Here is a 14,072-nt window from a genome sequence, read left to right as displayed (position 1 = left end):
TGGTCGGAGGAGGCTTATGAGGCGTTCCCGGGTTGTTTTGAGGTGACAGACTGGCAGGCACTCTGTGAGCCACATGGAGAGGATATTGATGAGCTCACAGAGTGCATCACTGATTACACCAATTTCTGTGTGGACTGCAATGTTCCGACAAGAACTGTCCTTTGTTATTCAAATAGCAAGCCACAGGTGACAAAGGACATCAAGGACATCCTGAATGCTAAAAAGAGGGCATTTAGAGATGGAATTAGGGAGGAGCTGAGGGCAATACAGAGTGACCTGAAAGCCAGGATCAGGGAGGCTAAAGACAGGTACAGGAGGAAGCTTGAGTGGAAACTCCAGCAGAACAACATGAGAGAGGTCTGGAGGGGGATGAGGACTATCACTGGTTCCGGCAAACTAGCAACAGAGCAGCTGAAGGCAGTGTGGACAGGGCCAATAAACTTAACCTGTTCTTTAACAGATTTGACATTGTGGCCCCTGCCCATCCCACACATGAGCCATGTGTTGTCGGCCCCCAACCAACACATATTCCACTCTCCCCTCCTACCCCTCCTTACAGTCGCCCACCCTGCTCTCATGACTATACCCCTTCCCCACACGAAACCACCACGGTGGGCTTCACAGCTCTACAGGTGAGAAGACAACTGAAACGTCTCAACCCAAGCAAGGCTGCAGGACCGGATGGTGTCAGCACCAGGGTGCTCAAAGCCTGTGCCCCTCAGCTATGTGGAGTACTTCACCATGTATTCAACCTGAGCCTGAGGCTCCGGAGGGTTCCTGTATTGTGGAAGACGTCCTGCCTCGTCCCTGTGCCAAGGACGCCGTGCCCCAGCAGCCTCAATGACTACAGACCAGTGGCATTGACCTCCCACGTCGTGAAGACCCTGGAGAGACTTGTTCCAGAGCTGCTCCGGCCTATGGTCAGGCCACACTTAGATCCCCTCCAGTTCGCCTACCAGCCCCGACTAGGAGGTGAGGATGCCATCGTCTTCCTGCTGAACCGTGTCTACGCCCACCTGGACATGCCAGCGAGCACTGTCAGGGTCATGTTTTTTGAATTCTCCAGTGCGTTCAACACCATCCGTCCTGCTCTGCTGGGGGAGAAGCAGACAGCAATGCAGGTGGATGCTTTCTTGGTGTCATGGATTCTTGATTACCTGACTGGCAGATCACAGTACATGTGCTTGCAACACTGTGTGTCCAACAGAGTGATCAGCAGCACTGGGGCTCCACAGGGGACTGTCTTGTCTCCCTTTCTCTTCACCATTTACACCTCGGACTTCAACTACTGCACGGAGTCTTGTCATCTTCAGAAGTTTTCGGATGACTCTGCCATAGTTGGATGCATCAGCAAGGGAGATGAGGCTGAGTACAGGGCTACGGTAGGAAACTTTCTCACATCGTGTGAGCAGAATTATCTGCAGCTTAATGTGAAGAAGACTAAGGAGCTGGTGGTAGACCTGAGGAGAGCTAAGGTACCGGTGACCCCTGTTTCCATCCAGGGGGTCAGTGTGGACATGGTGGAGGATTACAAATACCTGGGGATATGAACTGACAATAAACTGGACTGGTCAAAGAACACTGAGGCTGTCTACAAGAAGGGTCAGAGCCGTCTCTATTTCCTGAGGAGACTGAGGTCCTTTAACATCTGCCGGACGATGCTGAGGATGTTCTACGAATCTGTGGTGGCCAGTGCTATCAGGTTTGCTGTTGTGTGCTGGGGCAGCAGGCTGAGGGTGGCAGACACCAACAGAATCAACAAACTCATTCATAAGGCCAGTGATGTTGTGGGGATGGAACTGGACTCTCTCACGGTGGTACTGAAAAGAGGATGCTGTCGAAGTTGCATGCCATCTTGGTCAATGTCTCCCATCCACTACATAATGTACTGGTTGGGCACAGGAGTACATTCAGCCAGAGACTCATTCCATCGAGATGCAGCACTGAGAGTCATAGGAAGTCATTCCTGCCTGTGGCCATCAAACTTTACAACTCCTCCCTTGGAGGGTCAGACACCCTGATACAATAGGCTGGTCCTGGCCTTATTTCATAATTTACTGGCATAATTTACATATTACTATTTAACTATTTATGGCTCTATTACTATTTATTATTTATGGAGCAACTGTAATGAAAACCAATTTCCCCCGGGATTAATAAAATATGACTATGACTATGCTCACAAGAAGATGAATCTCAGGGTTGTATATGGTGACATATACTATATGTTCTCTGATAATAAAATGTACTTTGAACTTTGAGTTAGACGGGGAAAATTGCATACAACATTGAAAAAATGACCTTTATATATTCTGTTGTTGTGCAGGAACGAAGCAACTTATTGCACTGAGGAAGTGAAATTCTGTTGGATACATTCATTAAAGGCACCTTCAGACCCACGCCAAATTTTATAACTCATTTATTTTCTCCTCCTCCCTGATGGCTGTGGAGTTATATACCAATTTCAGTTTACAGACCTTTACTAATGTGGTCAATAAAGCCTTTCAGTACCTGATGACTGAGGCTAGCTTGGATGACTGATTTCTAATATTATTGTTACAGATATGTAGGAACACAGGTGATGGCAATTGTCTCGTTTACTCCTGAGCTTGGATAAATAATTTATTGTGTAAGGAGTGAAGGCAGAGAGCTGCACCACTTTGTGTACTCCCATTCTGCTATTCATACTCTGTACTTTTTAAATGAAAATTTTGCCTGCCAAACATCTCACTTATCTGTCTTTTCGTTGGCTACGTGGAACAGGCATGTTCAATGCCTTCATTGGTAATGCTCTCCAAATCTGTCTGTGCTACACTGGTGAGTGTATTAGTGCTGCTTCATGCACCCATGCTGAGCTCATCAATTTCATTCACTTTGCCTCCAACTTCCACTTAAATTCACTTGGTCCACTTCTGACACGTCTCTCCCCTTCCTCGATCTTCCTGTTTCCATCTCAGGGGACAAGGTCTCTACTGACATCTTTTATAAACCTACCGACTCCCACAGTTATCTTGACCATACCTCTTCTCAACCTTTCTCCTGTAAAAATGCCATTCACTTTTCTCAGTTCCTTCATCTCTGCTGCATCTGTTCCCAAAATAAGGTTTCCTTTTCTTTTTCAGAACAGAGATGTCCTCCTTCTTCAAAGAACCCTTCCTCCACCATGCTGCTACCCTTACCTGCATCCCCTCCATTTCCCTGATATCTGCCCTCACCCCATCTTTCCATGACCCTAACAGGAGCTACCCCTTAAACTCTTCCCATGAGCCTCTGCATCCTCTGATCATTGTCCACAACTTCCACCAATGGGATCCTAGCAGCAAAAACATTGTTACCTTCCCCTATTCTCTACTTTCCGCAAGGAGCACTCCCTCCATGATTCCCTTCTCTATTCATCCCTCCCCATGAAACCTCCTCCTGGTACTTATCCCTGTTATGTTTTGTAATCCCAAAATATAAAACTAATAAGATATTACAATATTAATATTACAATAATAATATAATTTTATTGATATCTACTGAAACATTAAATACACAACACTCCTCCTACTTTGCTATAAACTCCAACTCAATAGAGAATATATTTCAACTTTAAACATACATACACACACATATATTATAATACAACTACAATATGAACACCCATCCCATAGCATAGTAAATTTTAAATCGTTCTTCTCAGGCCTAAAGATCTAAATGCTGTGGAAGATTTCTTACTCTTGTGGAATACCATCTTTCCTGACAAGGGGGCTGTGAAACAATATAAGGTCTGAGGCCTCCTCCATGGTAATTGTAGGAGTTGACTGTGGGACTGCAGGAATTGATTCTGACAGTTCTGGGCACCTTCTGGATGTGTTGGTTAGTATCCTGAACAGCGCATGACAAGCTTTGCTGGACAATGTGGGTCATAATGTGTGAGTATAGTGTCTGACATCATCTATTCCTTTACCTTTTGGAAAACCAACTCACACAGCTTTGTCCATTGTCATTAATTCCTGATCTGCAGTAATGAGTTCACGGTGTGGAGCACAATAGCTGGGTTTGGCAGGAACCTGTTATAGTAACTGACAGGTCCTAAAAAGGACCACAATTGTGACACGTCCTTTGGCCCTGGGGCATCCACCACTGCTTAAATGTTCTCAGCAGAGTTGTGTAATATTTGTGCATCAATGGTGTTACCATAGCAAGTGATGCTTGGTTTAAAATTCATGCTTCTTGTGTCATGGTCTGAGCAAACAATCACCTAATCTTTGACACTGTCTTGAGATTTTAGAGATGATGTCATCCAGGTATCACTGAGTGCTGGGGCAGCCTTGCACCACCTGGTCCATAGCTTTCTGCCAGAGTGCAGGTGCAGATGCTACCCCAAAAATAAGCCTATAATAGTGAGAAAGACATTTGTGAGTTTTTTTTAGTGAAAAACACTTTGGACTCTTCTACCACCTCCATCTGTAGGTAGTCCTCAGCTAAGTCCACTTTGCTGAAATGTTTCCCTCCTGAAAGGTTTACAAAGATATCCTTTATTCTAGGCAGAGGGTATTGATTTACTTTCAGTACTGGGTTGATAGTGAAATCAAAATCACCGCAGATCCTGACAGATCCATTCTTCTTGGCTACTGGGGCTACTGGGACCACTGGTGTTGCCCATGGGCTCGATCAAACTTGGATAGAATTCCTTCAGCTTCCATATGATCTAGCTTACTGGCTGCTTTAACACAGACAGTATGAGGACTTGGACGAGCTTTGCAAAACTTGAGTGCGGCATTTTCATTTAACACTATTTTACCCTTGATATATTTGAGTTTTCCAATGCCATCCTTGAACACTGCTATGGCAACATCCAGAATCTTTCTTAATTCCCTTTCAGTTGACTCTATTACAGGTGATGTGGCATGCACATGGTAGATGGACCTCCAGTCAAGTTATAGCTGTCTCTGGCTACATTGACCCCACAATGCTGATCCTCCTCTTTATAATACATACAAGCCCAATGTGGCTTGTTGGTTGGTGCATTTCACTGTAGAGGATGACATTCCCATAGGAATAATTTTTTTCTCTAGTCTAAGTTTTTAGCTGGATATCTGCAGGCTTCAGTTTAGTATCTTTAAATTGCTGCTCAAACTCATTTTGTTGAATGGCTAAAACAGCCAAGCCAGTGTCCAATTCCATTTTAATTAATTTGAGGTTCGCTTCTGGCGTAAGCCATATTGCTTGTCTATTATTAATTTTTACTTTTGAAATCTCAAAGCTACCCAGCCCAATGTCACTCCCATCACTATCAGATTTCTCATTTACAGCAAGCAGATTAGTGCTCTTTTTGAAACTGCAACTTGAGTTTTTATCCTTTTCTCTTCCCTGTGCAGTCCATTTATTTTGTCTGCCCGACATGCTCCTTTTTATGTGTCCTACTTTGTTGCAAGTTTCACCTTTAAATCTGCATTGGTCTGGTGTATGTGAGCCATTGCAACAACAGTGACACAATTTGTTTGATCAGGCAAGTTTCTGGTCAGATGTTGCAATTTTGCTCATGCTCACTTTCATTCCTGACTGCAACTCAATTGTGTCTCTGTCTGTTCTTTCCATTGATACAGCAATTTCAACTGCTCTTTTAAATGTAAGTTGTGCTTCAGTTAGGAGCCAATTTTGATTGCTTTCTTGTAAGATTCCATACACTAAATGATCTATTAGTCCATCATTAAGCCCATCACTGAACTGACAATACTCAGACAGCTTCTTTAATTCAGCCACGTATGCTGAAATAGACTCCCTTTCCTTTTGCTTCTGCTTATGAAGCTTAAGGCATTCTGCAATCAACAATGGTTTTGGATCTAAATGCACCTGCAATACTTTCACAATATCAGCAAAGCTCATTTCAGCTGGTTTGGTTGGACCAGTCAAACATCTGAGCAAATTGGATGCTTTTTAAACCCAATGCTTTCAGCAAAACTGGTACTCAATTCTCATTGGCTATTTCATTTGCTTTAACATACTGTTAAATTCACTCAGTATACAAAATCCAGTTATCTGCTGTGCAATCAAATGCATCATTCTTTCTGATGTAGCCAGCTAATCATGCTCTTTTTATGTTTATGATTATTATCATCCCGTACTCATTGTTTACGAACCTGTGATTTTCAGCCTTTTTTATAAACTCAACTGTTTCTCTCTGCACTTTTTTTTAACTCAAACGTCTTGCTGTGTTCAACAGGTGGGTATTCATCTTGGGTTTGTTTAAAACTTTTTTATTGCAACTGTTAAGTTTTGTAACATTAAATTATTCAAAATAAAAACACTGAGTTGAAAGATAACTTGTGTATATTGGTTTTCACTTTAAGTGAGGTACGCATGTATGACATAGCGGCATAATGGCACATGCCATTTACATACTTTTACATATAACCCACAATGCGGGGGGACTTCCGGTAGCGCTCATGGAGTGCAGTCGCGCTCTTGACTCGCTCCATTACCTCTGAGTTTTTTTTCTATGATCAGCTATACTTTAATTAACCATTAAGGTATCAACTCTTACAATACTTTGAATTAAATTGAACTCTCCGATAACTGGATGCAACTTAGATCTGCTATGTCTAAGAACGGGAAAAACGGCAAGGATGGTAAACCTCCGGTTAAACCGAAAGGCATGGATTTTCCTCTGACTGAATCACCGGTGACTTTGAAAGCTATATCGGAGTTAATTCAGAGGGAAATTTCAACCTCTGTTAGGGAGATGATTCGTACGGAAATTGCAGGCTCTGTTAAGGACCTGATTCATACGGAAATCTCAATTAATCTCCAGAAAATTGCCGATTCAATCGATAAGATGCAAACATCTATTGCGGAACATCAGTCGGCTATATCTGATCTTCAAAAATCCGCGCAACAAAGTGAGCTTAAGATGGGGAAAATCGAAGAAATAATTAATGTAATGAAGAAGAAACTTGACTTTCTGACTTTTAAAATCTCTGACTTGGAATCTAGAATGCGACGGCAGAATTTACGAATGATTGGGGTGCGTGAAGCTGTTGAATCTAACAACCCCATGAAGTTTTTTTTCTCAACTTTTAAAAGATGCATTCCCTACTGTATTCCCTGACCAACCACCGCTACTGGATCGTGTTCACAGAATCCCATCATACTCGTCTAGGTCAGATAGACCTAGACATGTTATTTTACGTTTTCATGACTTTCAAGACAAGGAGAGACTGTTTCGATTCGCTCGATCTAAAGGTTTCATTGATTTTTCGGATCTTAAGTTCCGATTCGTGGAAGATTTCAGTAAACCAATCTGGGACCAACGGGTTCGCTACAGATCTGTGATGTCGGAATTCTATAAGATGGATTTAAGACCAGCGCTGCTGTACCCTGCACGTCTAAGGATTCGTATGTCAGATGGAGCCCTTCGTTTTTTTGATTCTCCATCGGATGCCCAGAGTTATCTGGATCAATTTTCACCTTCAACATCTTAATTGCTATTTTTTTTAATTATCTCCGTTGATCGGAGGCTGTGAATTGGTTGGTTTTAACTTTCTCGTGCCCTATTTGGGCAGAAAAGTTTATTTTTGATTTCTTAATATGGTTGCTAAACTTTCTTTTTAACTGCGTCATTTCTTTCTTTTCCCAGGGGATTCTGGGTGGTTACTTCCTTTTTGTCATCTTACGTATTTCCTGTGTGGCCTTAAATTTTGTAGTTTTTTTAAATTTTATTTTGTTTTGCTTTTTATAACTAGTTTATGTTAATAATCTTATTTTTTTTTGTTGTTGTTGTGTTTATTCATGGGTTTGGGGTTTATTGTGGTTTTTTTTTAATATATATTTTCTGGCTTTTGTTCTGTTGTGTGTGTATTTTAATTGAGTTACCTTTTTTTTACTTTTTTACTGTTTTACAATTAGCTGATCTTTTTCATATTTATACCTTTTTTTTAGGGAGCGTATACCGGAAGTCATGGTGGTAGTTTTAGCGCTTGCTTCCTTCGGGCGGGTCTGCTTTAGATTTTGCCTTGGGGTCTTGGGGCGGAGGGTGGCGGGAGGGGCTTCACGTTTTAGTTTTTTTTCTTTGGGCTATATACATTATTGAAGTACTGGTTGCATCCTTTTTCCCGGTATCTTTTGTATGTTCTGTTTCCTCTCCGGGTTCGTGGGTCGAGCCTATCGTCAATCCTCCTCGCTGTGGGTTGACTTTAGGATTTATGGAGTCTATTATTAATTTTGTCTCCTGGAATACTAACGGTCTTAATCATCCTATTAAAATGAAAAAAGTTTTTAAAGTGTTCCGGAGACTTAAAGCACAAATTTTATTTTTACAAGAGACCCATGTACGGAGGGGGGACAGACTACGTTTTTTTAAATTCTGGAAGGATCAACAATTTCATTCGAACTCCAATGCTAAGATTCGAGGCGTCTCTATTTTTATAGATTCCTCAGTTACTTTTATACAACAGGATATTATTTCTGATCCGAATGGTAGATTTTTATTGGTTAGTGGTTTACTATTTTATAAAAAAGTAGTTTTGGTTAATGTTTATGCTCCTAATATGGATTGTCCGGAATTTTATAAATCATTGTTTAATCAGTTTCCGAATTTGAACGAGTTTTCATTGATCTGGGGTGGAGATCTTAATACCTGTTTGTCTCCAGCTTTGGACCGTTCGGCTCCTTTACGGACCTTACCTAATAAATCTGCAACTTTGATTAACTTTTTCCTTTCTGATTCTGGGTCGACGGACATTTGGCGTTTTCTGCATCCTCAGGAAAAAGATTTTTCCTTCTTTTCACATGTTCATCATTCCTATTCAAGAATTGATTATTTTTTTTATTGATTCTCGTCTTATTCCTTCAGTGATTAAATGTGATTATGATTCTATAACCATTTCGGATCATGCTCCACTTAAGCTTTCTATTAAAATTATGGCCAATATACAAAATAATAGACAATGGTGTTTTAATTCGCTGTTGCTTCAGGACTCGGACTTTGTTAACTTTATGAATGAACAGATTGAGCTTTTTTTTTACAATTAATCATACAGAGGATATTTCGGTTAACACTCTTTGGGACACTTTTAAAGCCTATATTCGTGGTCAGATTATTTCGTATTCTGCTGCTTTGAGGAAGAAACAGAAGCAGGAGGAGATGGCAATTGTGGACAAGATTAAAGAAATTGATAAGAAATATGTTATGGCTCCTTCTGAGGAGTTATACAAACAAAGAACTGAACTTCAAATGGAACACAGTTTACTACTCTCGTCCTCGATTGTAAACCAATTAAAGAAAACAAGAAGTGAATTTTATGTTCACAGTGACAAAATTGGCAAGCTGCTGGCTAATCAATTGAAATCTAATTATGCTAAATCTCAAATCAATCAGATTTATAACCAAAATGATCGATTGATACTGGATCATGTGGGGATTAATCAAACCTTTTGTGATTTTTATTCTTCTTTATATCAATCAGAGTCTCCTCGAGATTCTAAATATATGAATGATTTTTTAGATAAGTTAGACTTCCCTCAGATTTCACAGGATATGTCTTCTATATTAGATACTTCCATTACTATGGATGAGATTAAGAATGTTATTTTTTCTATGAATCTGGGGAAAGCTCCTGGCCTGGATGGGTTTACCGTTGAATTTTATAAATGTTTTGCTTCTTTATTGATCCCTTGGCTCTGTAGGGTTTTTGAGGCTTCTCTGAAACTTGGTAAACTTCCTGAATCATTTAATAGAGCGTCAATTTCTTTAATACTAAAGAAGGATAAAGACCCTGCTCAATGTGCATCTTATAGACCAATATCTTTATTAAATGTTGATTCTAAAGTTTTTTCTAAGTTATTAGCAAATAGACTAGAAAAAGTACTTCCTTCTATTATTTCGGAAGACCAAACGGGTTTTATTATAGGTCGTTACTCTTTTTATAATATTTGTACATTGTTAAATATCGTTTATACTCCCTCACAAAATGTTCCTGAGTGTGTTATTTCTTTAGACGCCGAGAAAGCTTTTGATAGAGTAGAATGGCCTTATTTATTTAAGGTGCTTCAAATGTTTAATTTTAGCTTGAAATTTATATCCTGGATTAAACTGTTATATCATTCCCCTGTAGCCTCGGTCCGTACTAACTCTTTAAACTCACCTTTTTTCCCTCTCTTTCGAGGTACTTGACAAGGCTGTCCTCTTAGTCCCCTATTATTTGATATTGCATTAGAACCTCTTGCAATTGCCATTCGAGAATCTTCAAATATTACTGGGATAACTCGGGGATTAAAGTCCCATAAATTATCACTCTATGCTGATGATTTACTTTTATATATTTCTAATCCTGAGAAATCCATTCCTGCTGTTTTAGAGTTATTAGCACAATTTGGTTTTTTTTCAGGTTATAAACTAAATCTTAGTAAGAGTGAACTCTTTCCGATTAATAAACATCTTCCCTTATATTATAAATTTCCATTTAAATTGATTGATAATTATTTTTCTTATCTTGGGATTAAAATTACTTGTAAATATAAAGATTTATTCAAGATTAACTTTTTACCATTAATAGACCATATTACTCAACTTTCATCTAAATGGTTTCCCTTATATTTAACTTTGGTCGTATTAATGCAGTTAAGATGTTTTTTTGCCAAAATTTTTATATGTGTTTCAGGCATTACCAATTTTTGTTCCAAAATCTTTCTTTGATAAAGTTGACTCTAAAATTTCTTCATTTATTTGGCAGAATAAGAATCCGAGACGGGGTAAAATACATTTACAGAAAGCTAAGAGAGATGGAGGTTTAGCATTACCTAACTTTAGATTCTATTATTGGGCTATTAATATTCGACATATGAAATTTTGGTTACTTGATCAGGACATACTATCTATTCCTAAATGGGTAGCATTGGAACTACAATCTGTTCAGGGTTATACACTTGGCTCTATTTTAGGTTCCTCTTTCCCTTTTGATTCGAAACGCCTTAAGCAGGTCTCAAACCCGATAGTTAAATATGCTTCGCGCATTTGGTTTCAATTCAGAAAATTTTTTGATCTTAATCAATTCGGGTTAGCGATTCCTATTTTAGGTAACATATTTTTTCCTCCCTCTTTTACGGATCGCGCTTTTCAAACTTGGAAGACTAAGGGTATTTTACGGTTTTTGGATTTATTTTTAGATGGTTCCCTTATGTCTTTTGAACAATTATCTAATAAATATAACTTATCAAGAATACATTTTTTTAGATATTTACAAGTTAGAAATTTCCTAAGTACTATACTTTCTTCCTTTCCAATGCTTCCTCCTACATATATTTTAGATTCGATAATTAACCTCAACCCATGTCAGAAATTGGGAACAGGAATTGGGGCTTACCATTTCTGTGGATGATTGGGGGCAGATTTTACAATTAGTTAATACTTCCTCTATTTGTGCTAAACATTCCCTAATTCAATTTAAAGTGGTTCATAGAGCACATATGTCCAAAGATAAGTTAGCGCGTTTTTACTCGCATATTAATCCTTTTTGTGATAGATGTTCGGGGCAGATAGCCTCTTTAACTCATATGTTTTGGTCTTGCCCTACTTTGGAAACTTTTTGGAGAGATATTTTTAATATTATTTCTAAGGTATTAAATATAGATATCTCTCCTCACCCTATTACTGCTATCTTTGGACTACCTAAAATTTCTAGTAATCTTTCCCCTTCAGCCCGTAGAATGATTGCATTTCTTACTTTAATGGCGAAAAGATGTATTTTACAATATTGGAAAGAGCTTAATGCTCCAACTACCTTTTTTTGGTTCTCTCAGACGATTTTATGTTTGAATCTGGAGAAAATTAGAAGTAATCTTTATGATTCTTCATTTAAATTTGAACAGATTTGGGGACCTTTTATTCGATATTTTCATTTAATGTAATATATACCCTTCTTGTTTTTTTTTCACTGTTTTTAATGGAGGTCGGGATTGAGGACGTGATTTTAAGTTTAACTCTGTTTGGTTTCAAGTTAGCCCATTGCTTTGCTTTGCTTTTAGTTAGTTGCACGGTGGGTTTTTTTTGGGGGGGTTTTTTTTCTTTTTTTCCATTGATATATATAAAATTTAGTATACTATTATGTTATCTTGGTTTCTTATGTTTAAATTACATTGTTTGTAGTATTTTTTTTGGTATTGATACCTTCTGGAATTTTATTATACTTTAACATTGTATTAATGTTTATATGGCTTACCTTTTTGTATACTTATTCAATAAAAAGATTTAAAAAGAAAGAAAGAAAGAACCCACAATGCATTATGTAAACATCAAAAAATGCTTCATCAATGAATACATTTGCAATATTTCTCAAATATCTTTGGATTATCAAATCTATAACAATGCCTGCAAGTGGAAGAAGTGCTACACCTGCCCATTCACTTCCTCCCTCACCACTAATCAGGACACTTCACCTACAAACCTATTGGGGTCATCTTCTGTTTCTGATGCTCATGATATGACCTGCTACATATTGGTGAGATACAACACAGATTGGGGGAACACTTTGTCAAGCACCTTTGCTCCATCTGTAACAAACAGAACTTGCCCATGCCCATCCGGTTTTATTTCAGTTCTCTTTCCCATTCAAGTTGTTGGCCCTTGGCTTCCTACACTGTCACAATGAGGCCACTCTCTAGCTGGAGGAGCAACATCCCATATACCATTTTCTGTCTAGGTAGCCTCGAACCTGATGACATAAACAGCGATTTCTCGAACTTCCAGTAATTTTCTCTCTCCCCTTCCGCCTTCTTCCCCACTTTGACTCCTCTCTTACCTCTTCTCTTCATCTACCTATCCCCTTTCCTTTCTCCCATGGTCCACTCTCCTCTCCTATCAGATTCTTTCTTCTCTAGCCTTTTACCTTTTCAGTAAGCGACCTGGCTTTACTGTCTCCTGTGAGCTTGTCCTCCTTCTCCTCCCTCAACCTTCTTATTCTGGCTTTCCTTTCCAGTCCTGAGAAAGAGTCTCAGCCCAAAATATTGACTGTTCATTCATTTCCATAGATGCTTTCTGACATGCTGAGCTCATCCAGCATTTTGTATATTTTATCTCTCTTAATACCAAATGAATAACAGTAATCTTCTTTACTTTCTAATATTCAATAATAAAATCAAAATATGCTCAGAACAAAAGACTCAATCAGGGGAAATTGATGACAGGTTAACAAAGTAGTGCAATGAAATGTGATGAGTGTGACCGCTGCTCAGATGAGATAGCTGGGGCATGAAGTCACAAGAAACCACATGACAATCAAAAACAAGCATCAGGGAGAGGCACGAGTATAGAAATGCATTGAATTAAGCAGAAGGGCATTGTATTGAGAGCAGAGAGATAGTAGGAGCTAACAAAATTTGTCAATCCACAGAGAGATGCAAATATTTGTGAGGACCATCAAGATTCCACCATATCTTCACCTCTACATTTAGCATGTCAAAGGGATCGCTCCCTTTACAACTCTCTTCAGCAGAGCTAGAAAAGAATAAAACGGGCATGTCCTTTCACCTCTTCCCTTTCCACCATCTAGAGACCCAAATAGTCTTTCCATGTGAAGCAATGATTCACTTGCAATTATTCTAATCCAGTTCTGCATTCAGCATTCACAATGTGATCTCCAGTGGAGAAATCCAATGCAGATTGGGTGACCACTTTGCGAAGCCCAAGCACTCAGACTTCAGGGGTGACCCTGAGCTTCTTGTTTTCTGCCACTTTAATTTTCCATCCCATTCCCATTCTCATCTTTCTCCTTGTAACCTCTTGCATTATTAAAACAAGACCCAAACTAAGTTTAAGGAACAACATCTGATCTTCTGCATTTTAGACTCAATTTTTGATAATTCATTCTTTGTCTGTATCAGAACTGGCCATTTCTGCCTGTCATAATTTTGGCTCAGTTTTTCTATTTTTATTGAATAAAGTATTTTTATTGAATAGCACATTGTGCAACCAAGGAAACTGCTACTCATTTACCCTTTCAAGTAACTTGGTCTTATCCTATCAAAGATGCTTCCTTTATTTTATCCATCCCTTCCTGAGTTCTCTGCAACCAAATCTAACTTTTTTTTTCTTT

At 39.0% G+C, this 14,072-nt stretch overlaps 1 protein-coding gene across 3 annotated transcripts in view; it reads right to left on the bottom strand.

The window, feature by feature from the left end:
• The window catches only part of LOC134348068 (interleukin-1 receptor accessory protein-like 1), a 1,445,875-nt gene that overhangs the window by 482,818 nt on the left and 948,985 nt on the right, over positions 1-14,072 (bottom strand). The window lies entirely within an intron of this gene.

The sequence above is a fragment of the Mobula hypostoma genome, chromosome 6 (genome assembly GCF_963921235.1).
Source record: "Mobula hypostoma chromosome 6, sMobHyp1.1, whole genome shotgun sequence".
NCBI classification, from domain to species: Eukaryota; Metazoa; Chordata; class Chondrichthyes; order Myliobatiformes; family Myliobatidae; genus Mobula; species Mobula hypostoma.
This window is presented reverse-complemented; position numbering and strand designations above follow the sequence as displayed.